The sequence below is a fragment of the Heteronotia binoei genome, chromosome 7, assembly GCF_032191835.1.
Source record: "Heteronotia binoei isolate CCM8104 ecotype False Entrance Well chromosome 7, APGP_CSIRO_Hbin_v1, whole genome shotgun sequence".
NCBI classification, from domain to species: domain Eukaryota; kingdom Metazoa; phylum Chordata; class Lepidosauria; order Squamata; family Gekkonidae; genus Heteronotia; species Heteronotia binoei.
The window spans coordinates 71485939-71512832 of record NC_083229.1 but is presented as its reverse complement, the minus strand read 5'-3'; the positions used below and the strand labels follow the sequence as shown (position 1 = coordinate 71512832).

The following is a 26894-nucleotide window of genomic DNA, read 5'->3' as shown; positions in this document are numbered from 1 at the left end:
TATGACTTTTTGACCCACTGCCTTGTGTCGCCGGAGTACGGGGGGGGGGGTAACCTTGCAATGGTTTTCCTCTTTTCTCTGTGAACAGGGACAGAGGGTGGTGTGGCACCCACTCATATGTGGAGTGCCGCAGGGAGCTATCCTCTCACCGTCCACGGAGGGTAGGTTTCAGAAGGGGGTGCTCAGAGACTGCTGCCCAGCCCTTGGCCTGTGTGGGCCTGCAAGGCTCCATCTTGTCCCCTATTCTTTTTAACATAAAACCACTGGGTGAGGTTGTCTGGAGAGTTGGGCTGGATTGTCAACAATATGCAAATTACAGTTTGCTCCATCTTGCATTTACAGCCAGTCCTGGGAATGATGTAAAAACTAGGAACCAATGCCTGGAGGTAATTTTGCAGTGGATACTGGCTCAGAAACTGCAGCTTAATCCTGACAAGATGGAAGTCTTACTGGTGAACAGAAGGTCTGGCAAAGGACTTAAGGTGTCACCCATTCTGGATGGGGTGGCACTCCCCTTGAAGGAAGGATCCTTAGTATAGTGATGTTCTTGGATCCAGGGCTATTGGTGGATAAGCAGGTGGTAGCTGTGGCCAGGTGTGCCTTTACCAGCTTTAAGTAGTTAGCTAGCTGTGGCCTTTCTTGGGCAGAAAAGGTGTAGAGTGGCCACTGTGGTGCATGCCTACTGGCTCCCAATCTGTATCTAGGCACAGTTTAAAACCCTACATGACTTGAGACCATCATATATGAAGGTCTGCCTTGCAAACCTACCTGACAGTTGCAATCGGCTTCTGATTCGGACTTTTGGCACCTTTGCTCTCTGAGACTAGGCACATGGCAACCTAGCAGAGGGCTACCTTGGCCATGGCCCAAGACTCTTCCCATAAAGATTTGTCTGTCCCCATCTGTTGTCCTCTTCTACAAACAGGTGGAGAATTTTTGGTTTAATGAGGTGTTTCCTCCATAATCTTTTATTCCTGTCATATATTTTATTATTTTATGTATGTGAGTTTTAGTTTGGTTTGAAGTATTTTAATGGTGTGTTTTTACTTCGATTTTTTAAGATTTTTTTTTAAATTATTATTTTATTAAATGAATCCTGGGTGTCAGGAAAGGAAATGTCATACAAATCACCTTTTTACAGTGAGGCTTCTGTTGAAAAGTCTACTGAAAAGCCTCAAATACATTCTTTACAAGAAAGTTCTTAGTGCAGAGAGTGTGACACCTAGCAAATTAAATGACCACCTTCAGTGAAGTCACTGAAGCTTGCAGGAAAAGATACTGAATTCTCTAAACTGAAGGAAGATATTTTGAAATTTTCCTGTGAATAGTAGCTTGACACTTTGCTCAGATAGATGAAGCTGTTCTTGAAGCTTCCTACAGCATTGCTCTCTATATTGCTCAGTGTAAGAGCTACGGTATCATTAGGATAGATTTTGTCAGGCCTCATCAAGTAGAATTGACTTGTCCTTGGGGATCAACAAGTGGAAGTGAACCTGCTGACTTTTGGATGGCACTTTGAGAAACTTAATCTATTATATGAGCAAAGACATTTTGGATCGAGTAGTGGCAGAAATGAAAGTGAACATCTGCTTTGCACTTTGCATGCAAACATTTCTCGTTTACAATGGTATACACAAGGCCTGAAAGATGAGTCTGGGAAAGAGGGTTAACTGTTCTATGAGTTGCTGGCCACAAGTATCCATGGAGAAGATGTGTTTAGGATGCTGGAGAATTTTATTGCACAGATCATGCCACCCTGTGCTGCATTTATCAATGCATGCTTCATCAATATACGTTGACTGTGAAAACTCTTTTCCTTGGTCTTGGTCTGCTTTCAGGTTGTTAAGACTGTTAACCATATCTGAGATAGTGCCACAAACTTTTTAGATGTGATGAACCTGGAGTTAAATTTGGTGTACTTACATTCCATACAGATCTTCATGGGTTATTGTGTGTGTGTGGGGGGGGGTGTTATCTTAAACTATGTATTGGAACTGAAAGAAGAAATCACCTATCTAATTATGAATGTGGCCCTGGAATCACATACAGAGAATCCTTGAGATTTGAATAAGAATTTTCAAACAAAAAAGGGCGGGGTTTATAGACACACCCAAACTTTAGAAACGTTATCTGTGCTTGTGCAGATAACATACAGGAAACAGTTCACAAGACACTGTACTGTGCGGAGGGGAGGTGAAAAGAGGCCAGTGGTAGAAGGGAAGAAGCCGGACAAAGAGAGTGGCCAACCAGAGCTGGGGAGTCAGGGAAGAAATAAAGAATGTGAATTGTGGCTGTTAGTGTCACCACCACCACTGTCAGGCAGGAAAAAAAAGCTGGTGGGCAGCATGGCAGCAGCAATGGCTGGAAGAGTAGGAGAAGACTGAGATGCTTTCTTCTTCCATCCACAACTTTTTCCCCTGCCAGGAAGAATCCATCAACAGACCCTCTCCACAAAGAAAATATGGTCTTTTTTGTGGTGGGGATGGTAACTGATGTAGGTAATGAGGAGCATGTGCATTTCTAATTTGTCTTATGCAATGTAAATCCTTGCAGTGGAAATGATTATGCTTCATCAGCTTTTAATGTGTTTCTGTATGAACTCTTTACGATCTTCTTTAGCATGATGCTTCAAAGAGCCGCAGTAGATCTAGATGATGACGATGGTGTATACATCCGCTATCGCACCGATGGCAGCCTGTTCAACCTGAGGCGACTAAAGGCACACTCCAAGACAATGGAAAAACTCATCCGAGAGCTACTGTTTGCTGATGATGCTGCACTCGTCTCCCACTCGGTATCAGCTCTGCAGCATATGACGTCCTGCTTTGGAGAGGCTGCCAAGCTATTCGGCCTAGAAGTTAGTCTGAAGAAGACAGAAGTTCTCCACCAGCCTGCACCCCAGGAAGATTATCACCCCCCCCCCTGCATCACTGTGGGTGAATCAGTTCTGAAGACAGTCCAGCAGTTCAGCTACCTGGGGTGCATCATCTCCTCAGATGCCAAGATCGACAAGGAGATTGACAACAGGCTGGCAAAGGCAAACCGTGCCTTTGGCCGACTGCACAAAAGAGTGTGGAGCAACAAGCATCTGAAAAAAGGCACAAAGATCAATGTTTACAAAGCGGTTGTGATGACAACCCTCATCTACGGCTCCGAATCGTGGGTTTTATACCGTCATCACCTGCGACTCCTTGAGCGCTTTCATCAGCGCTGCCTTCGCACCATCCTCAACATCCACTGGAGTGACTTTGTGACCAACACTGAAGTCCTCAAGCGGGCGGAGGTTACCAGCATTGAGGCACTGCTGTTGAAGATGCAGCTGCGCTGGGCAGGGCATATTTCTAGGATGGAAAACCACCGCCTTCCCAAGATTGCCCTGTATGGCGAACTCTCCACCGGCCATCGAAATAGAGGGGCACCAAAGAAGAGGTACAAGGACTCCTTGAAGAAATCCCTTAGCACCTGTCACATCAACCATCACCAGTGGTCTGACCTAGCCTCAGATCGCAAAGCATGGAGGCACACCATCCACCAGGCTGTCTCTTCCTTTGAGAACGCATGCATAGCTGGTCTTGAGGACAAAAGGAGATTGAGGAAGAATCGCACTGCTACAGGACCAACCCTAAATCAGACTTTTCCCTGCAACCGCTGTGGCCGGACCTGCCTGTCCCACATTGGTCTTGTCAGCCACCAGCGAGCCTGCAGCAAACGTGGACTATTGCACCCTTCTTAAATCTTCGTTCGCGAAGCCAAGCCGAGAGAATGTATGAACTTGTACAATTCTAAATATAATACATCTCCTTTACCTGATTCAGATCTCAATTATTCATAAACTTTTTAATGCTTTTTTGTTTTTCCTACGCTTTGTCCACTTATTTATCTTAACACAAATATAATTAAATTTATCTCAAGAACTACACTGAATAAAGATAATGGGTCCAATACTATTGCTAACATTTCAAGGTAGTTAAATTGCGATTGAGGTCACTTTACTGTAAGGAATACCCGAGCTTGAGTTACACAAGACATTTTAAATTAGTGTTTATTGTGGTTAAAGAGGGATGGGAGGGAGGGAAAGGACAGTTATGGAAAATCCATGTTTGCAGATGTTAGCATCTGTCAAACTATTTTCTTTTGTGGGCAACTTTCATTCTGTTTACAGCATACCATTCATTTTTTTTGCTAAAAGTTTCTAAACAAAACATTCATAAACATATGATTTTTAAGAACATCACTAATTCTTCTGGGATGCATTTTTTCAAGTGCAAGATAAACAGGAAGCAGGCAATCTACACGTGCTTCACTGAATTCTGCAAGATAGAAACTTCAGTGTCTTTTTAAGTGACGCTATCATGTTTTTAGTGCTTTCATAAAAATGTCTCATTATTATTTGGCAGGGATTACATGCTTTCCTTTATTATTTGAATCAAACATCTCTAGAAAGTTGGAGTATAGTGATCTAATTCTACTTGGAAGTTTGTTTGTTTATTCCTAAAGTGTAGCAGGAGCTGGGGAGATTAGCAATGTGTGTATTGGAAGCTCTTCTAAAATTATTTATATTTATTATTTACCTCATCTCTCTCTGTTCCTTTGATAATCTCAGAGAAGCTTAAATGGGGCTCAAGAGGCTTTAAATATCTTGGTTTCCTATTGGAAGCATGTCTGCATATATTCTGTTTATAGTCTTCTAACTCTCCAGCAGAGCCCATCCATGCAAGTTACACAGAATGTGCAATACTTGCATATTCTGCCTCCAAAGAGGATGTTTTAATTTCTCCTGATTTTTTGTGAATTTTCACCTGTTTTTTAAAAATACAGGATCAATACTCTTATAACATCGTTTTTTATACGTTTATGATTCATCTTGCTTGTTAGCCACTCAAGAGCCAAAATTTTCCTGATTATTTGCAGGATATAAATGTTTAAAATAATATTAATATTAGCTTAGTTTGCAATATTATATAATGTATTTCATTTCAAAGTGCTTGACATACATTAACTTACTATTCATTGCAGTGTAATAGCATACCAACATTATTTATTGTTTTATTTAAAACATTTTATGCTACCTTTCTACCCAATCAAGGTCCACAAGGCAGCAAATATAAAAACATTTGAATAATTAAAATGCAGTTAAAATATAAAATTTGCTTAAACACACAAACAACACTAGAAGGAAGGCCCAAAACTGTTACTGAGTATATGCCAGCGATTAAAAAAAAAAAGAGTCTTGCATGGCAGGGGAGACACCATGATCACGAAGGAGGTTTTCCCAGGGTGAGGCTCATCCATTGCACTCCAGGTGTGCTAACCCCTGCGATTTCCTCAAATGTGGGAAATGTGACTGCATAATTTGTGGCTACCACAGTCAACTGCTTATCCAACAGAGACCAGTATACAGGAGTACCCCCAAACTATGAACCTGTTCCTTTGAAGGGAGTGCACTGTTCTGCAGGGAGGGGAGTGCAACCACATCCAGAACAGGAGTGCAACCACATCCAGAACAGGGGGGTAACCCATTTCTCAGTTCAAACCTTACAACTACTTGTAAGACTTCTGTTTTGTCAGGATTAAGTTTTAGCTTGTTGTTAGCCCCCATTCATTCCAAAACTGCCTCTAGACCCCTGTTCACAGTTTCCACAGCCTCCCTGGGATCTGCTGGTAGCATGAGATAAAGCTTAGTGAATCTCTGAATGACCTCTTCCAGGGCTTAACATAGATGTCCAAAAGCATGAAGAACAAGCTGGAACTTTGGGGGACCCTACAGACGAAGGGGCAGAGCATCAGTCCCTCAGCGCCACACTTTCAAAACTGCCCTCAAGGCAGGACTAGAATTACTGCAGAACAGTGCCTCCCAGTTGTGAAGGGTAATCCAGAAAGATACCATGATTTAAGATATCTGAAGTCACTGAAAGGTCCTGGAACATGTTATCCATCAGGGCTGTTTCAGTCCCATAATTAGGTTGGAATGGATCTAAACAATCTGCTTCAGAAATCTGAAGTTGGCCAGCCACCATTCTTTCAGTCACTTTGCTCAATGATGGTACACTTGAGACTGAATGGTAGTTACTTAACTCATAGAATCATACAGTTGGAAGGGACCTCCAGGGTCATCTAGTCCAAGAGTGTCAAATATCTGACCTGTGGGCCAGAACTGGCCCACCAAGGGCTTTAATCAAGCCTGCGGGGCTCTTCCCCCCCCCCCCGCTCCTGTCCTCACCCTTTGAAGCTCCAAGGCTGCTGAAGTTTCCTGCTCTTTCTTCCTTGTCTTTGCCAGTTGTAGCAGGAAGCAAAGCTGCAATGAAAATGCAGAGTGGATTTTCCATTAAGGTCTCCATTCCATTCCATGTTTTCCTTGCAACTTTATTTGTGCTGCAGAGTTCCTTTGACCAGCTGAAGCTGTTGCTTCCTGAAGTTCTGTCCTTGCAAATAAAGGGTTGATGCTTTGAGCTTGTCTCTGCTCAGTGGACTTGAGAACTGGTGCCTAGTGAGTACTCTAACCTGGGGACCCACAGCCAAAGGGAGATATTACAATGGAGAGTCATAGTCAATCTGAGTAGAAGAAGCTTGCAATGCCATTTCATTGTTTTCCCAGGCTCAGACCATTTTATATTTTTAGTTTCCGTTGTGATCCTTGTGCTTTTTTTGTTTTATTTTAAAAATTGTATTGCCAAATCCCACTATTTCCCCCCTTTCCATTTTAAACAAAATATTGCAAGAGCTTTAAGCATGTTTGTATTTTAAGTTAAAATATAATATCTTTAATTGTGTTTGTCTGTGTCTTTTATAAAGTTTGTATCTCCACTGCCTCACATTACATTTTATGACACATGTAGCCCAACCCCACAAAGTCCCATTTGTGTCATATCTGGCTCACCCGTGTCATATCTGGCCCACCTAAGAAATGAGTTTGACACCCCTGATCTAGTCCACCCCCCCCCCCACACACACACACAATGCAGGACACTCAAAAATACCTCCCCCACACACACAATCCCAGTGACACCTGCTCAATGCCCAGAAGTTGGCAAAAAACCCTCCAGGATCATGGAGAAAAATTGCTGACAGACCCCAAAGTGGTGAATAGCATTCCCTAGATGTGTAAGAAAAGGCCACAAGAACTAAGCACTGATGCAACCCTTCCTGCCCTCCTTCTCGTGATATGCCTAAGTTCACAGAATCACTGCTTTCAGATGGCTATCTAGCCTCTGTTTGAAAACCTCCAAATAAGGAGAGCCCACCACCTCCCGAGAAAGTCTGTGTCACTGAGGAACCACTCTGTCAAGAAGGTCTTCCTAATCAAAGAATTCAGGTTTTCACGGCTGGTAACATCATTAGGGTTTGTAGAATCTTTCGGGATCAAGTGCCGTGTTCTACTGGAGAAAGTTTTCCTTCCAGACGTTTCGTTCTCAGCTGCGGAGAACATCCTCAGTGGCGTTGCAGCCGGAGCAGGCGCTCAGACCTTCTTGGCTGCTGTGCATTGAGTGGGGCCAGGGCTGCTGGAGAGCTGCTGTTTGTAGGCTGGAGGGGGTGTGATGAAAGGGCAATTGTTATAATGATGAAAGGGCAATTGATGAAAGGGCAATTCTGCTATAAATTGCAGAAAGTCTCAGAACAACCAGCAAATTCCACAGAACAATCAGCACAGTCAACAACCATCTTCCTTATCTTCAAACCCCTTCCAACCTTCCCAGCAATTAACACAGAACAATGGTCACATTCAACAGCCAGTTTCCTTATCACTACCCTTCCAGGAAGCCCCACCAAACAATGGGCACATCCACAAAACAATTGCCCTTTCATCACACCCCCTCCAGCCTACAAATAGCAGCTCTCCAGCAGCCCTGGCCCCACTCAATGCACAGCAGCCAAGAAGGTCTGAGCGCCTGCTCCGGCTGCAACGCCACTGAGGATGTTCTCCGCAGCTGAGAACGAAAAGTCTGGAAGGAAAACTTTCTCCAGTAGAACACGGCACTTGATCCTGAAAGATCTTCTTCGTGGTCTCTGTGCATCACACTTGTGGGATACTGCGCCTGCGCCGGTCCCCGATCGGTATCTGTAAGAAAGCCCGGGAATTTTCCGTGGTCAGCGCCACTGGGCATGCGCAGGCGTCCCATCGCGCATGCCCAACGGCACCATCGCGGTAATCCCGCCAGTTCCTTTCTGACCGCTGCGCGAAGAAGCTGCGTTCCTCGTGTTCCCGGTCGGTGAGCTTCGGGTTTTTGCCCTTTTTTCCCCTCTTCTCTGTATATATAGCCTGTTTGTTGTTTTTGATAGAGTAGTAGTTAGTTTAGTAGTTAGTTAGTTTTAAAAAAAAAAGTGTTTTTTTCGGGTGCGTGTTGTGGCGGATCGCCCTCTGGGGCCTTCCCCCTGCTGTTTTTTTCCCCAGTTTCCCCCCCCCCCTCAGAGGACTCTGGGAGGGCCTTCCTAGCGACGATTGTCTATGGACAGTTGCTGGGGTTTTTTTAAGAGGTGCCGGGTCTGCGGGAAGAAGATCGCCCCCCCAGACGGCCATTCCCTGTGTCTCCTCTGCTTGGGTGAAGCGCACCGTGTGGAGGCCTGCCCACACTGCCTCCGCTTCTCCAAGCAAACGAGGAAGAACAGGGCGGCAAGGCTATCGGCCGCATTAACTGCCTCGGCACTTCGTCCTCCGAAATCAACGGCGGGCCCGTCGGCATCGGTACCGAAGATGGCGGACGCCCAGGCCCCGACGGTCCCATCGGCCGATGCGACCCTGGTGGAAGGGGAAGCGCCGACGGAGCGAGGCCCCACGAAACGAGCCCTTGATGGGTCGATGGAGATGCCCGCGAAGAAGCGTCGGGAGGACGCGGGGCGAGAGTCTTCCTCCAAGAAAGTGAAGGCCAAGGAGAAGCGAAAGCGGCCACGCTCACCATCGCCTTCCCCCGACGTATCGGCGCCGATCACCATCGAGCCGCCGAGGAAGGTCCCACCTTCCCCGCTGCGCAGCCCATCGACTCCCAGGGGCAGCGCTCATTGGCCGCGCCCGCCAGTATCGGAACCAGAGATCGACCTAACACGGCGATCTCCGTTGGCGGGGTCACTTCGGCGAAGTGGCGAGTCGGCCTCACGTCGAGGCGTCGACATCGGCCGACATCGGGGACCGGCGCAGGCGCAGTATCCCACAAGTGTGAATGCACAGATGACCACTCGAAGATCTACAGTTACAGGTAAGCAACCTGTCTATTCTACAAACCCTAATGGTCTTCCTAATGTTTAGTCAAAAACTCTTCTGATTTAATTTTCAATCCACTGGTTCTGGTCTGACCTTCTGGGACTATAGAAAACAGCCCCACATCTTCCTATATATGACAACCCTTTAGTTACTTTAAGATGGTGATCATATCACCTCTTAGTCATTTCCTCTCCAGGCTAAACATATTCAGCTCCTTCAGCCTTTCCTCATAGGACTTGGTCTCCAGACCCCTCACCATCTTTGATGCCTGAAAACCTATTGAATTCATCAGGCTACAGGGGCAACTCATCTTAATTTATCATCCAATGTAGTTCATTCCAAATGGGAGACTAAGAGAAGAAATAGTTACCTTAGGCCTGCTGAGTTTGATTAAATTAGACTTAAACAGGGGATTGCTGAAATCACAGTTAATATCCTGAGCCACTGTGCTACACCACCTCCCAATGAAGCCTCTGTTAAGTATTTTCTAAGTACCTAGCAAAGTTCTGGAGAATAATGAAGTGCCTGGAGGGGAGTGAGTGGTAGGCAGGTAGCTAGGCAGTCTAAGTCTAGTGTTAGTGTGGTAGCTTACTTTAGCTGTATACTGTATACCCAAAGGGAGTACAGGAGATGTAGGTCATAGTCTTACAAAGAGGTACTTGAGCCTAAGCTCGTTTATTTCCATGGGATGTTTTGCTCTGTTAAGTGTTATAAAGCTACTGTATGGGATTAGCTCTCTGGGATTCCTGTGATCAGAAAGAGTTTGTTGTGTGTCTAATCTTGAACTCCCTTCAGTCCAGTCCTCCAGTAAATAATTCCTCTTTCCCAAATAAGGTGATGTACAGAGCACCTGCTTTTAGCTCTGTGATGGAGAATGAAAAGAGATTTCATGAGAAAATGTAAGTAAGGTAAAGTAAGTGAAGAACAGGAGTTTATAGAAATCATACTTTAATTGGCCAGCTGTGGTAATGATGGGATAGCCTCTAGCAAATAACATTTCAAAAGGTGCTGAAATGTGTCAGGGGAGGCATCTTAATTAACTATGCAGATTAATGATATATCATTCACCACTTAAGTTTACAGATGATTAACTCCAACAAAAAAACTTGGAATTGTTTTGATGCCTGCAGCTACTGGTTATACAAGGGGTGTCAAACTCATTTGTTATGAGGGCCAGATTTGACATAAATGAGATCTTGTTGGGCCAGGCCACATGTGTCATAAAATGTAATGCCAGGTAGTGGACATATAAACTGTATAATGGGGGCGCAGACAAACACAATTTTTTTTTTTACTTAAAACATTAGCACTCTTGCAATATTTTGTTTTACAATCTGATAAATGTCATCTCTTGCTATGAATTATTGCATCAAAAACGGCAGACAACGTCTGTGCTGTACCAGTCTTGAATATGTTGTTCAAGTGTGCACATCTATAAATTGGAAACTTACTTTTGATTTATTGACATTCATTACAAAGATCTCATAGTCAATGCTTTGAGCCTCAGTCCCAGAAGAAAACATGAAGCAGCTGGGCATTGTGAGCTTTTGTACATAAATTGCTTCATGTGCTGGTCAAGATTATGTGAAGGTGCCGTGGCACAGACTGAGGGCTATGTGCTTGTCTGCAAAACTTTTGTCTTCTCCAGAAAAATAACTACAACTCCTATGTGGCAGTACAAGAACAGAGACAGCCATGTACAATGATTAGTATCAGCCTACTATCTGGGAAGTCTAAATTCAAGATCCCCAATCAAAGGAAAATATGAAAGAAAAATCAATGGAAATTTCCTGGTTAACCTGGGCTAGACACACACACAGCCTAATGCTAGCTTGTTGTTATTTCTCTTCTAAATAGTTCACATACTTTCCTATTGAGAAAGACTGGAGGACATGAATACAATGAAAAAGATGAGGGGAACCCAGCTGCATCCATAACAAGCCCTACAAATCTCCCTCCCTCTTTCTTTCTCTGTAGCAAGGCAAAAAGCTCCAACCTTCAATAAAACATTGCTAGTCTTAAAAGTGCTGTTTGTATTTCTTCCAATGGTGAGGACTGGGCAAAGGAAGCTGGAGCTCTTTCCGTCCTTCTCCCAGGGCACAAGGAGAAGGAGGAGCCTCAGCCAGGAAGAGAGAGAGACTGGGCTCAGTAGCTCTGCAGGGTGATTAGTTGAGTCTGGCAAACATAATCATCCTGCAGAGCTATAGAGCCAGGCTTTTTCATTGGCTAAGGCTCCTCTCTCCTCCTCCCTTTGGGAAAAGGGAGTGGGGAGAGAGAAGGAGCAAATAAAGGCTGTTTTGCTGGCAGGCTGATCACTGGGAGTGGGGAGAAATACAAAATGGCGACTGAACACAGGGAAGGGAGAATGAAGCAGCCAGTTGCTGGAGGGCCTGATTGGAACCCTCTGCGGGCCGGATCTGGCCCATGGGCTGTAGGTTTGACACCTGTGAATTATACCATACAGGGCTGATACCATACAAGTCTCATGCCAGTCAAAAATTAATACATAGTGAAACATTTAGTACTGGAGTATGAAAAACTTTTTAGTGATTCTTGTCCATTTATTTATACTCTGCCTTTCTCTTATTTTTTTTTTAAAACCCCAAATGACTAAGAGATATAAAATACTGAAATATAATATGAACATCAAATAATTATCCATTAATTAACAGAATAGTACAAAAATTTCAAGTTCTTTTACACCCCCATTGGGGGTGGGACTGAGTAGGATTAACGTTGAGTCCTGGCTAGCAAGTTCTCCCCAGGTTCATATCAACCCAAAACACCCATACTGGTAGTACAGATGCAGCTATACATTAAATTCTTTTTTTGGGTGCTGGTATTATGCAATGCAAGGGTACCCAACCTTTTCGGGGACCTCTGGAAGTCTTATACAGGGTGGTGGGCGCAATATTCTTGACCCGTGCCAGTCTGGTTTCCGGCCGGGCCATGGGACGGAGACAGTGCTGGTCGCCTTGGTGGATGACCTCCAGCGGCAACTGGATTGTGGCGGGGTTGCAGTGCTGATGTTACTAGACCTGTCGGCGGCATTTGACACAGTCGACCATCAGTTGCTAACGCGCCGCCTCGCCGACATTGGGGTTGGGGGGTTGGCCTTGCAATGGCTCTTTTCCTTCCTCTCAGGCCAGGGACAAAGGGTGGCTATTGGGGATGAGCGATCCCAGAGACACACACTAGATTGTGGTGTGCCTCAGGGAGCAGTTCTCTCCCCAATGTTGTTTAACATCTATATGCGCCCCCTTGCCCAGATTGCCCGGAGGTTTGGGCTGGGTTGCCATCAATATGCAAATGACACCCAGCTCTATCTACTAATGGACGGCCGGCCTGACTCCGCCCCAGGGAATTTGGACCGGGCCTTACAGGCTGTTGTGACGTGGCTCAGACTGAGTGGGCTGAAGTTGAACCCAGCGAAGACAGAGGTCCTTTGTGTGGGTCGCGGCGACCTGGGAGGGGAAATAGCTCTCCCGGCCTTCGACGGCGCACGAGTGAAATCAGCGCACCAGGTAAAGAGTCTGGGTGTTTTACTGGAGCCTTCATTATCAATGGAGGCCCAGATAGCAGCCACTGCCAAGTCAGCATTCTTCCATCTGAGGCGGGCAAGGCAGTTGGCCCCTTTCCTAGAGCGTCGCGACCTCGCAACAGTGATCCATGCAACGGTCACCTCAAGATTGGACTACTGTAATGCCCTCTACTTGGGGCTACCTTTGTGCCGGACCCGGAAGTTGCAGCTGGTGCAGAACGCGGTAGCCAGGCTGTTGTTGGGGCTCCCAAAATGGGAGCACATACGGCCGGGGCTGCGTGGACTGCACTGGCTGCCAATTACATACTGGGTCCAGTACAAAGTGTTGGTTGTTACCTTTAAAGCCTTGTATGGCCGAGGACCAGCCTACCTGAGGGACCGTCTCTCCCCATATGAACCCCAGAGGGCACTGAGGTCAGCTGGAAAAAATAAAATGACTATCCCTGGGCCGAAAGAGATCAAGTTTCAGAATACCAGAGCACGGGCCTTTTCAATCGTCGCCCCTGCCCTATGGAATCAGCTCCCTGAGGAGGTCCGGGCCCTGCGGAACCTTGATCAGTTCCGCAGGGCCTGCAAGACTGCCCTCTTTAAACGAGCATACATCGACTGCTGAATTGTTGTTAACTAAGGACCCGCCAACACGGTCCTGTTTTAAGGACCTATGTCATCATGGAATCTGTTTAAACTGGCAGAAACTAGCGTCAGAATGCCATCATTGCTGCCAGATCAATTCAAATTATGAATTTTTAAATACATCAACTGGTTTTTAAATAATGTTTAAAGTTCTTATTGTTAAATCCAGTGTTTTTATTTATTATTGTATATGTACGAAATGTTGTTAGCCGCCCTGAGCCTGCCTAGGCGGGGAGGCCGGGATACAAATAAAAAATTATTATTATTATTAACAACAAAATGGCATAAACGTAAAGGTAATCCCCTGTGCAAGCACCAGTCGTTTCCGACTCTAGGGTGATGTTGCTTTCACAACATTTTCATGGCAGACTTTTTTACAGAGTGGTTTGCCATTGCCTTCCCCAGTCATTTACAACCACAAAATGTCATGAAGTGAAGTTACGCAAAACTCTAGCAGTAACTCTTCAGCATTTCAGGCAAAAGCTCTGCTTTACAGGATGCCTTTTTGAAAAAGCATATTGCTTAAAAATATTTCTTGCATACATACAATACTTTTTGAGCTAACTAAGAAATACCTGGCAGTATTTGTCAGATCTCCCATGACCAGTTAGAAACTTTGCTAGGCAAATGCCTTACCCAGCTCAATCTGTTTTCTAAAAACATTTCTTAGGTGCCATGCCATCTATGGGCACCATGTTAGAGACCCCTGATGTAATGGCTGAGAGCCCTCAATTAACAGCCTAGAGAAAATCATTGTCTCCTGGCTTCCCATCTGTAATATATGAATAATACTGAACAGTCTTACAGGGCTGTAATAAATATTACTGAGCCAATGTATGTGAAGCTCTCTCGGGTAAATGTTACTCTAATAGGACAAAGTTTAAGTTCAGGTACAAGCTTTTGTGTGCATCCTCTCACTATCTTTGAATAGTAAACTCAAAAAGCAAACTTTTCTGCAGTGTGTAAGAAGGTGTGCTCTTATTTCCCTATGGATTGTCCGGTGGTATGAAGCACAAGGAGTCTATGGCAGGCAATTTGTAATGGTAACTAGGGCCGCAATCCAGTATATGCGATAATACTTTCAAGAGAAAATAGTAATTTTCCAGTACCTGCTGTTTGTCAAGCATTATTCCAAAGTGGCCTATGTAAAAAGTATGGAACTTTTGGACCTCTTTTACTTCAGGTATTTGCAGTTCCTTGTGTTGTGCTGAGAACAGAATCCAACTATGCTGCATAACCTTACTTCTCACCAAATGCATGATTACTCTTCTAAGCTGGAGGTACAGATGTAATTGTGTTTGACAAGCTCTTATAAAAATTGAACAGTAAGGCTAGAAAGAGAAGACTGTAGATCTGGTATCTGCTATAACTTTAGGAGCAGATTTAACTTTATGGCATAAACCTTGAGAAGCCAAAATCTGTATATGAATCCAGGTATATCAAATATGGTACATATTAAATACCAACCCTTACATATGCAATCACTATGTTGGTGTTTGTTTTAATTTACTTTAATGGATTTTGGAGGTATGGGGCGGAATAGAATGGCATTTTTCTTTTTTCAAGAAAAGCAGGGGGGAGAACAAAGAATGGCAATATTATTGAAGGTAGCTTGATATTTTTGTAATCTGGCTAATTGAGATCTGCTGAAATAAGTAGTGAAACAAGTGTCATACTTCACTATTAGCCCCAGAAAGTTCCTCATGTGTAAATATATAGTTCATAAGAATAAAGTCAGCAAAAAAGAGAGAAAAAGTGGAGACAATTTCTACATCTAATTTGTATTTCCTTTGTTGTACCCGTTACTTTTGTAGTGATAACAAATCAGGGTTTATGTTCATTTGTAGTAGGATTCTATCTTTAGATGATATGATAATCCAGTTTTGATTTTTTTTTTAAATTGTCCGTAGGCTCACGATAATATTTATGCATTTTAAGAATTTAGGATGAGAATTGGAGGTTTACATAAGGGAATCAAATTAATCCTTGATTGGGATTTTGAACCTAGGTCTGCTGATTCACACTGGTCTTTTTATACGCATTCCTTTGCCAGTTATCAAGCCTTATTTTCCCTTTCTTTTTTTCACACTGTGGATTTCCAAAAATTATTTTCCTTGCTTTGCTTTATAGTACAGCAGTGTCCATTTTTGGAGTACTGACCTACATGGTAAGATATCCTTTTGATATCTATATTTTGTGAAGCTGGAAATGCGAATGCTAATGCTAATGAAATAAATAGTATTTATGTCTGTCCTGAGAAATCTTATTTTCATATGCTTTAATTTCTCTGTTTTGTTTAATCCACACAGCTATCCTTCTGTTTTTAATTAAAAAGACACTGCAGCTGTCACCAGCAGTCTTGGTGTGGGTACAGAAATGAGTCACTTTTTACTTGTTTTGTCTTTAGAGGACAAAGCTTTGACCCAATAAAGTGAAATCTCCACGTGGTATGTGCACAGAGTACATTATTTTGATCAGTGTACTGTTCAGAAACTTTTCCCACTGAATTTTTTAAAACTGGCTTCAAGGTATGCTAGGCTTGGAAATCTGCTTGGGGTGGAGAGAAGCTGCTAAAAAGGAACAGGGCAAATGTTCTTTGATTGTGTGAACCTTCATTCTCAGGTAGTGATAATATGACTCCATTTTCCCTACGAAAACAAATGATGACTTTAAACAATAGATTCAGCTCAAAGGATAAAATGTTCAGAACCAACAGTGTTCTTCTGCAGTTTGGGACCAAATACCAGTATAAGAACATAAGAGAAGCCATGTTGGATCAGGCCAATGGCCCATCCAGTCCAACACTCTGTATCACACAGTGGCCAATATGTGTGTGTGTGTGCGCTCAGCAATTTCATTGAATGCCCACAAGTTCTTGTATTGTGAGAAAGGAAGAAAAGTACTTCTTTCTCTTTCTCCATCCCATGCATAATCTTGTAAACCTCTATCATGTCACCCTGCAGTCGACACTTCTCCAAACTAAAGAGCCACAAGCGTTTTAACCTTTCTTCATAGGGAAAGTGTTCCCAAACTTTAATCATTCTAGTTGCCCTTTTCTGGACTTTTTTCAATACTATAATATCCTTTTTGAGGTGCGGTGACCAGAATTGTACACAGTATTCCAAATGAGACCGCACCATCGATTTATACAGGGGCATTATGATAATGGCTGATTTGTTTTCAGTTCCCTTCCTAATAATTCCCAGCATGGTGTTGGCCTTTTTTATTGCAATCGCACACTGTCTTGACATTTTCAGTGAGTTATCTACCACGACCCCAAGATCTCTCTCTTAGTCATTCTCTGCCAGTTCACACCCCATCAACTTGTATTTGTAGCTGGGATTCTTGGCCCCAATGTGCATTACTTTGCACTTGACCACATTGAACTTCATCTGCCACGTTGAGGCCCACTCACCCAGCCTCAACAGATCCCTTTGGAGTGCCTCACAATCCTCTGTGGTTCTCACCACCCTGAACAATTTAGTGTCGTATAGTATCTTTCTAATACAAAAGCTTCTAATACAAAAGTATTTGAGATCAACTCTTTTTTCAAAAGCCTCTTTCTAATCTACTTTTGGTAACCGAGTTCCCTGTTAAACAGCATTTTAATTCTATTCAAATCCTGTTTAACAAAGAACTTTCCTTAGCATTAATCATGGTTAAGGGTATTGCCATTGAAGTGATAGCTGGGAGTTGGGTTTTGTAGTAGAGAAGCTGTTGTGGAGGAGGTGCTATATGCAGCCAAGGTTGAGTAACAAACTCAGTTATATCTATACCAACCTAATTTCTTTGTTTGTTTATGCATGATCATTCATGCATGGTCAAATGTATTGTCTGAGCAGCAGATGTAGAATATGATCATGCTAAATGTCTCTGTTGTGTTTTGTTGACCACTAACCCAGTCTATAGCCCATTAAGCTGGTCTAAGGTGGGATCACACTAGGAATTTACCATTACGGTCTCTCAGCTTTTAAAAAAGTCACCCCAGAAAAGTGACACATTGTGGCAATCAGACTGTACCTGACACAGGCACAGGCTGCACATGTGGTTAAAGAAGCATTCAGACTTCTCCTGTGCATGAATGATGCATGCATGGTGCACCCCACCTTTTCAGATTTAAATTTTCACATCATTAGAGCATCATCAATGCGTTAATGAGAGTTATAGTGATATCCTTCATGTGTATGTGAAATATTTGCCAAAATGAATAAGGAAAGAAGTAAATAGATACATAGGTTCTGTTTCCTCAGATTCAGTCAACAAATGCATTATATTGAAGAATTCCTACATTTACTGAAGTATAATATTTTGTGATCAGTAGTGCAAGTTGACATTCTTTTGTTCTTAGATTATTGTTCATTATTGGAACATCTTTTATTCTCCTCTGCCTGTTCTTATTTGCTCAGAAAAGCACATATTTCAAGGCTATCGGTAATACCAGTTGCCGGAGCCAAGAGATCATGTGATTTGTCTTTCCCCCATGATTAGTGTGCGTCTCTGCACATGCTGTTCAGTAAACAAACTTCAGGGAACCAGGCCAAGCTAGTTCAGAGCAGGCAGTTCATTCACACAGAGCACTTGGAAAATGATGCCTTTGCACAGCTTTGACGTAGGGGCTAAGAGAGTGAAGAGTGGGGGTGGTGAAGTTAGTATTTGTGTTTTCATTAATGCTTTTTATAGCTGGATCCAGCTGCAGCTGGTTAACATTTGTCTGTTAGCATGTAAACTTCTTACGTAGGATAGAGGGCTTCTGATGGAAACAGAGTTGTTAGTCATCGTATCACTGGCTTACGCAAAGGCTCTTTGAATGGTCATAGATTATGTATTAGAACAGTATGCATGCAGCTCATGTAAAGTAAAAGTTTAGACTGCTTTTGTACCTGAGGAGGAACAATCTTTCAGTTTCTACACAAAAGCAAGACTTCTGGTTGTATTTTTAATCAGCTTTCTAGGAAATGCAGCTATTGAAGACTTATTTAACATGTCTTTTTAAAAAGTGAGGATAAACTATGCTATTTGTAAGAAAATTCCCCATTTATGACTAACTGGTTATATAAATAAGGATGGGGTGCCTAACGTTGAACAGAACAACCATGATGAAAATTTCCCTCATTGGTAAACTACTTACTGTACCTTATTTGTTTTGTGTTGGCTTAGCCAGTATTGGTTTTCTTGAGGCACCTTCTGTTAGCATCATATGATTTATTATGGTTTTAGTTTTGCATTGCTAGCAATTTTAATGTAATCTCTGTTAGTAAATGTAATTTTTAGTTAATAAGAACATAAGAGAAGCCATGTTGGATCAGGCCAACGGCCCATCAAGTCCAACACTCTGTGTCACACAGTGGCAAAAAATTTTATATACACACATACACTGTGGCTAATAGCCACTGATGGACCTGTGCTCCATATTTTTATCTAAACCCTTCTTGAAGGTGGCTATACTTGTGGCCGCCACCACCTCCTGTGGCAGTGAATTCCACATGTTAATCACCCTTTGGGTGAAGAAGTACTTCCTTTTATCCGTTTTAACCTGTCTGCTCAGCAATTTCATTGAATGCCCACGAGTTCTTGTATTGTGAGAAAGGGAGAAAAGTACCGTATTTGCCGGCGTATAAGACGACTGGGCGTATAAGACGACCCCCCAACATTTCCACTCAAAATATAGAGTTTGTTATATACTTGCCGTATAAGACTACCCCCTCTTCCGCACACCTTCCACACACCAAATAAAAGGTAAAAGAACATCAGATTTGATTTCAACATGTTAATTTATATTCAAATGCTTATGACATGCAGGAAAACTGTCACAAGGCTGTATGTTATCAAACATGTACAGTAAACATAAAACAGTGCAAGTTTATTAAACGCAATTCACTAAAGACAACACACTCCTCTCCTCCTCAGCGCAAGCAACACTCCAAGTGGACCCTATGGACGGGTAGATGCTTCTCAGGAACACAGGCAGGCAGCCCACAACCCAGAGGGACTCTCGCAACACACTGTAGCAGACAAGAAGAAAAACAGCGGGCGCCACCTCGTGTAAAACCTTTTAATACGGTAGATCCGTAAATCAGAGATAAAATGATACTCACAAACATAGGAGTATGACAGGCACATCAAGAGTATAAACACTGGATCAGCAAAACCACGGGATAGGTAACATGTTTCTGGGGACACGCCCCCTTCGTCAGACCTTGCTGAGCTCCCAAAGGAATGTTCATAAATAGTGTGAGGGTGGCTAAGACCCCTCCCCATCCTGTATTATACCAGCCAATAGTAAATGCCAGAGGCTAATTCACTAAAGCTGAACGAAACAATAAACCTATGGGAGCTGCCATGCTATTTGTTTTCTAAGCTGTTAACCAAACTGGAACTGTCAATGATAGAAGGAAGATAACAAATAGAGGGAGAGAGCAAGTGCTGGGCAAGTCCCTAGCAAGTTTGCTGGCGTGACAGTTTCCCTTTAAAAGCCTTCAAACTCCTGTTCATCATCTGATATTAAAAGTTCATCAATGACATCTTGGGATACAGTTGCAAGGCAGTCATCGTATGGATCTAATTCCGTGTCAGATGATGTGGCCTCAGCTTCAGCTTCCTCTTCATCTTGCCATAAGTACTCGTCCTCCATTCCATCTAATGAATTTGATATGCCACACTTCTTGAAAGACTTGATTACTGTTTGTGCATCAATATCATTCCAGGCTTTTATGACAAATTGGCACAAAACATCCAACTGTGGAGCACGCATGTTTCCTCCTTTTGTGTATGACTTTTCGCCACTAACCATCCATTCATTCCACTGTTCTCGAATGCGATCTTTAAACGGCTTGTTTAGGCACACATCCAGGGGCTGTACCAATGATGTCAATCCTGCAGGAATAACTGCTGCATCTGTTTTTATTCTCGCAAGCCTTTCCTTGGTGGTGGGAGTTAAATGAGCCCTGAACATATCCCACACAAGTAGACTACGTTTTTGAAGTAGACCACCTGGTCGTCTGCTCCATACATTATCCAGCCATAGTTTCACACCCTCCTCATCCATCCAGCCTTTTTCATGCACGTGCACAAAACAACCAGCAGGGAACTTGAGTTTTGGCATTGTTTTCCTTTTAAAAATAATCATAGGTTTCAGTTTGTTGCCATCAGCTGTGCATGCTAGTACCACTGTAAAACTTGACTTCTCATGTCCTGTTGTTTTTATCAAAATAGTTTTTTCACCTTTTTGATGGACAGTTTTATTTCCAATCATATCAAAATTCATTGGAGTTTCATCCATATTTCCAATATTACTTAACGCATAGCCATGTTTAGTGCGCTGTTGTATTATGTATCGATGGAAACTATCCACTTTGTTATCCAGATCTGCAGGTAATTTTTGGGCAATTTTTGTCTTTTGTCTTAGTGCCAGATCATGCCTTGCCATGAATCTACTACACCAGGATATAGTGGCCTTAAAATTGTTGCTGTAATCTGGGTTAGATTTGGCCCACTGAAGTGCAAACAAGCGTATTGTATTTCGTGTCACCACATAACCGTTTTGGCGATGCTGAGCCACCATGTCTGCTACATGTTTTTCGAGTTCTGGCCAGTGTGGGGTGCCTCTTCTTAATGCACACTTACCCCTTGGCATACTCTTTAATGCTTTTTCATTTGATTTCCAGTCCCGAACCATCTTTTCTGTTACTCCATATTGTCTTGCAGCAGCACAATTATTATGTTCCATGGCAAAGTTTACAACTTTAAGTTTAAAACTTGCAGCATATTTCTTTCTTTTTGCTGGTGCCATGATAGGGTTGATAGGGGTTTGACTGCTGGACATTTTCTATGCTGTACTGTACTGTACAATGGTGCAGTGCTGTGGTTGGCTGTATACAAAGCCTGATTGGATTGGTCCCTGCTCCCTGTCTGCCCTCCCTGTCTCCATGTCACTAGCAGCAGTCTGGTCCGCCCTTGAATCCATATTATGGATAGTACCAGTATTATAGTACCGTACCATATATTAATACCAAGTGACATACTGTATATTATGACCTGATAAGAGATTTGGATAGGGAGTATTTTTCAAGGTACGGTATGCATAAGAAGGGGGGAGGGGGCGACGGAGAGGCTACTGCTCATGAATGTGGAGCTGGCAACCCTACAGGCTTTACCTCAGAGAGGTAAGGGGGGATCCCGCTTTGGCCCGCCTCCCTGCTTGTGTGACGCAGCCTTCGCAATAGGCCTGCACATGCGGGACATAGAAGACCTCGTCCATGTATGGCCCCCGTTGCTGGCGGTTGAGCGCCGAGAAGAGCAGGCAGGAAGTGAGGAAGGAGCAGCTGAGGGCGGCCAAGAAAGAGTAGGCCTCTGAGCGCTCCATGCTCCCCTTGAAGAGCCCAGTCCGCTCCACCCGAGGGCTTGTAGGGCCCGGCTGCACAGGCACCATGACGCGCACTCCCACCCCCTCCCTAGGCACACCGGCTGCTCTCGCTGCCGCCGCCGAAGTCTCCTCCTGGCCCCCGAGTCCCTTTCAGGGCCCGCTGCCGGCCTGAAAGAGCCGTTTTGAGTGGGAGCCAGCTGGCGGCAGAGCAGAGGGGGCGAGCAGCACGCACGGGCCTGAGAGCCGTCCCCGGCTGGGCTCTCTTCTCCCTTCTCCCTGCCCGGACTCAGGAGGCCTGCAGGAGAACGGCTGGAGCCGCGGGGTCAAGGTGGTGGCGCCGGTGCGAATGTGCCATAACGCGCACTCCCCCCCCTCCCTAGGCACACCGGCTGCTCTCGCGCCGCCGCCGAAGTCGCCTCCTGGCCGCCGAGTCCCTTTCAGGGCCCGCTGCCGGCCTGAAAGAGCCGTCTTGAGTGGGAGCCAGCTGGCGGCAGAGCAGAGGGGGCGAGCAGCACGCACGGGCCTGAGAGCCGTCCCCGGCTGGGCTCTCTTCTCCCTGCCCGGACTCAGGAGGCCTGCAGGAGAACGGCTGGAGCCGCAGGGTCGAGGTGGTGGCGCCGGTGCGAATGTGCCATAACGCGCACTCCCCCCCCTCCCTAGGCACACCGGCTGCTCTCGCCGCCGCCGCCGAAGTCGCCTCCTGGCCGCCGAGTCCCTTTCAGGGCCCGCTGCCGGCCTGAAAGAGCCGTCTTGAGTGGGAGCCAGCTGGCGGCAGAGCAGAGGGGGCGAGCAGCACGCACGGGCCTGAGAGCCGTCCCCGGCTGGGCTCTCTTCTCCCTTCTCCCTGCCCGGACTCAGGAGGCCTGCAGGAGAACGGCTGGAGCCGCAGGGTCGAGGTGGTGGCGCCGGTGCGAATGTGCCATAACGCGCACTCCCCCCCCTCCCTAGGCACACCGGCTGCTCTCGCGCCGCCGCCGAAGTCGCCTCCTGGCCGCCGAGTCCCTTTCAGGGCCCGCTGCCGGCCTGAAAGAGCCGTCTTGAGTGGGAGCCAGCTGGCGGCAGAGCAGAGGGGGCGAGCAGCACGCACGGGCCTGAGAGCCGTCCCCGGCTGGGCTCTCTTCTCCCTTCTCCCTGCCCGGACTCAGGAGGCCTGCAGGAGAACGGCTGGAGCCGCAGGGTCGAGGTGGTGGCGCCGGTGCGAATGTGCCATAACGCGCACTCCCCCCCCTCCCTAGGCACACCGGCTGCTCTCGCCGCCGCCGCCGAAGTCGCCTCCTGGCCGCCGAGTCCCTTTCAGGGCCCGCTGGACCAAGAGCAAAGCACCGCGGCTCCAGCGGCACTTCCAAGGTGGCCTCCCGAAAGCCCGGCTGCTGCGTCTGGGGGACAAGCAGGGAATCCTCCTATTCAACTGAAGTGCACCCGGCGTATAAGACGACCCCCCCACTTGGAGGCATTTTTTTCACGGCAAAAAAGTCGTCTTATACGCCAGCAAATACGGTACTTCTTTCTCTACTTTCTCCATCCCATGCATTATCTTGTAAACCTCTATCATGTCACCCCGCAGTTGACGTTTCTCCAAGCTAAAGAGTCCCAAGCGTTTCAACCTTTCTTCATAGGGAAAGTGCTCCAGCCCTTTAATCATTCTACTTGCCCTTCTCTGGACTTTCTCCAATGCTATAATATCCTTTTTGAGGTGCGGCGACCAGAACTGCACACAGTACTCCAAATGAGACCGCACCATCGATTTATACAGGGGCATTATGATACTGGCGGATTTGTTTTCAATTCCCTTCCTAATAATTCCCAACATGGCGTTGGCCTTTTTTATTGCAAATGCACACTGTCTTGACATTTTCAGTGAGTTATCTACCACGACCCCAAGATCTCTCTCTTGGTCAGTCTCTGCCAGTTCACACCCCATCAACTTGTATTTGTAGCTGGGATTCTTGGCCCCAATGTGCATTACTTTGCACTTGGCCACATTGAACCGCATCTGCCACGTTGACGCCCACTCACCCAGCCTCAACAGATCCCTTTGGAGTTCCTCACAATCCTCTCTGGTTCTCACCACCCTGAACAATTTAGTGTCATCCGCAAACTTGGCAACTTCACTGCTCACTCCCAACTCTAAATCATTTATAAACAAGTTAAAGAGCATGGGACCCAGTACCGAGCCCTGCGGCACCCCACTGCTTACCGTCCTCCACTGCGAAGACTGCCCATTTATACTCACTCTCTGCTTCCTATTACTCAGCCAGTTTTTGATCCACAAGAGGACCTGTCCTTTTACTCCATGACTCTCAAGCTTTCTAAGGAGCCTTTGATGAGGAACTTTATCAAAAGCTTTCTGGAAGTCAAGGTAAACAACATCTATCGGGTCTCCTTTGTCCACATGTTTGTTCACCCCCTCAAAGAAATGTATCAGGTTAGTGAGGCAAGATCTTCCCTTGCAGAACCCATGCTGAGTCTTCCTCAATAACCCTGGTTCATCAATGTGCCTACTCATTCTGTCCTTGATGATGGTTTCTACCAACTTTCCCGGTATTGAAGTCAGACTGACTGGCCTGTAATTTCCCGGGTCTCCTCTGGAACCTTTTTTAAAGATGGGGGTGACATTTGCTACCTTCCAGTCCTCAGGAACGGAGGCAGATTTCAATGAAAGATTACAGATTTTTGTTAGAAGATCCACAAGTTCAACTTTGAGTTCTTTCAGAACTCTCGGATGTATGCCATCCGGACCCGGTGACTTATTAGTTTTTAATTTGTCTATCAGTTGTAGGACCTCCTCTTTTGTCACCTCAATCTGACTCAGGTCTTTCAATACCCCTTCCAAAATTAGTGGTTCTGGTGCGGGCAAAAAGTTCTCGTCTTCCACAGTGAAGACGGAGGCAAAAAATTCATTTAGCTTCTCAGCCATTTCCCTATCCTCCTTCAGTAATCCTTTTACCCCATGGTCATCCAAGGGCCCCACTGCCTCCCTGGCTGGTTTCCTACTTCTAATATATTTGAAGAAAGTTTTATTGTTGGTCTTTATGTTTTTTGCAATATGCTCCTCATAGTCCCTTTTTGCCTGCCTGATCACAGTCTTGCATTTGATTTGCCACAGCCTGTGTTCCCTTTTACTAATCTCACTTGGACTGGTTTTCCACCGCTTAAAGGAGTCCTTCTTACCTTTTACAGCTTCCATTACTTTGTTTGTTAACCATGCAGGCCTCTTCTTATGCCTGTTTGTGCCTTTCCTAACTTGTGGTATGTATTTTATCTGAGCTTCTAGGATTATAGTTTTAAATAGCGTCCAAGCTTCCCCAAGGGTTTTGACCGTATGTACCTTTCCTTTCAGTTTCCTCCTCACATGCCTCCTCATCTCAGTGTATTTACCCCTTTTAAAGTTAAACGTGGTTGTGGCGGTCTTTTTGGACAACTCCCTATTTATACAAACGGTGAAATCAATAACATTATGGTCACTGCTCCCAAGCGGCACAATCACTTTTACATCTCTCACCAAGTCTTGGGCATTACCTAGGACCAAATCCAGGATCACCCCACCCCTGGTAGGTTTTGAGACCATCTGCTCCATAGCACAGTCATTGAGAGCATCAAGAAACTCAATCTCTTTCTCTCGACCAGAACACATATTGACCCAATCAATCTGCGGGTAGTTAAAATCACCTATTACGACACAGTTTTTACGTTTAGCTGCTATCTTTAAGCCTTCCATCATATTATAATCGTCCTCTCTCTTTTGATTTGGTGGGCGATAACAAACTCCCATAGTTAAATTTCCTTTTGGGCCCTCTATTTCAACCCAAAGCATTTCTAAAAGTGAATCTAATTCTCTGACCTCAGTCTTACTGGACCGTATATCCTCTCTGACATACAGAGCCACCCCACCTCCAACCCTTCCCTCCCTATCCTTCCGATATAGCTTATATCCAGGAATCACCGTGTCCCACTGATTCTCCTCATTCCACCAAGTTTCTGAAATTCCCACAATGTCTATGTTTTCTCCCAACACTAAACATTCCAATTCACCAATTTTACTTCGAACACTTCTAGCATTTGCATACAAACATCTATAATTTCCCAGGCGAGCTAGGCCCGCCACCTTCCTCCTGCCGCCTCGAGACTCTGGCAGACAGTCCATATTGTTTGTCACCTTCACAGTGGACAACTCTGGTCCGTTACCCGGTAGAAAAATAGCAGCTAACCCTTCATCTCTTTGAGACGAGTCCTCCCGAACCAGAGACATTTCATCTCCTGTCGGCTTTCCCCGAAGATTTAGTTTAAAAACTGCTCTGCCACCTTTTTGATTTTAAGCGCCAGCAGCCTGGTTCCATCCGGGGACAAGTGGAGACCGTCTCTTTTGTACAGCTCCCGCTTGTTCCAGAAAGCATCCCAGTGCCTAACAAACTTAAACCCTTCCTCCTTACACCATGGTCTCATCCACACATTGAGACTTCTAATTTGTGCCTGTCTCTCCTGCCCTGCACGTGGAACAGGTAGCACTTCCGAGAAGGCTACCTTGGAGGTCCTGGCCTTAAGTCTCCCGCCTAGCAGCCTAAATTTTTTCTCCAGGACCTCACGACTGCATTTCCCCACATCGTTGGTGCCAACATGCACCACGACCACAGGCTCCTCCCCAGCACTGTCTATCAGCCTATCTACTACACGCGTAATGTCCGCTACCTTCGCACCAGGCAGGCAAGTCACCATACGGTCAGTACGCGGTTTCGCCACCCAGCTGTCTACTTGCCTAAGGATCGAATCACCAACTACCAAACCCCCCCTCTCCCCCTGCTCAGGGATGGTTCCTTGGCGCAAAAGGATACCCGCTCACCAACCGAAGAAGAGGTCCCTTCTAAGGGCGCATTCCCCTTGTCCTCAGCCCGGTGCCCTGTTCCCTCTCGACCCTCACGCTCTCTGGCAGCAACGGGGCTGCTACGTTCAGAGCGGGGCTCATCTAATACGCCCCCAAGAGTCTTCCCCAAGTGCCTAACTGACCGTCTCTGCTTCTCCAGGGCAGTCACCTCGGCCTCAAGGGTACGAACTCGTTCCCTGAGGACCAGGAGCTCCTTGCATCGAGCACACACCCAAGACTTCTGTCCTTTGGGCAGATAGTCATACATGTGACACTCAGTGCAAAACACTGGAAAGCCCCCAACCCC

The 26894-nt window shown here is 45.3% G+C and overlaps 1 protein-coding gene and 1 pseudogene across 3 annotated transcripts in view; both read left to right on the top strand.

Moving 5' to 3' along the window:
• SPIDR (scaffold protein involved in DNA repair) overlaps window positions 1-26894 on the top strand; it is a 293362-nt gene that overhangs the window by 186139 nt on the left and 80329 nt on the right. The gene's annotated exons all lie outside the window — the stretch shown is intronic.
• Window positions 5227-5363, top strand: LOC132575581 (U1 spliceosomal RNA; annotated as a pseudogene).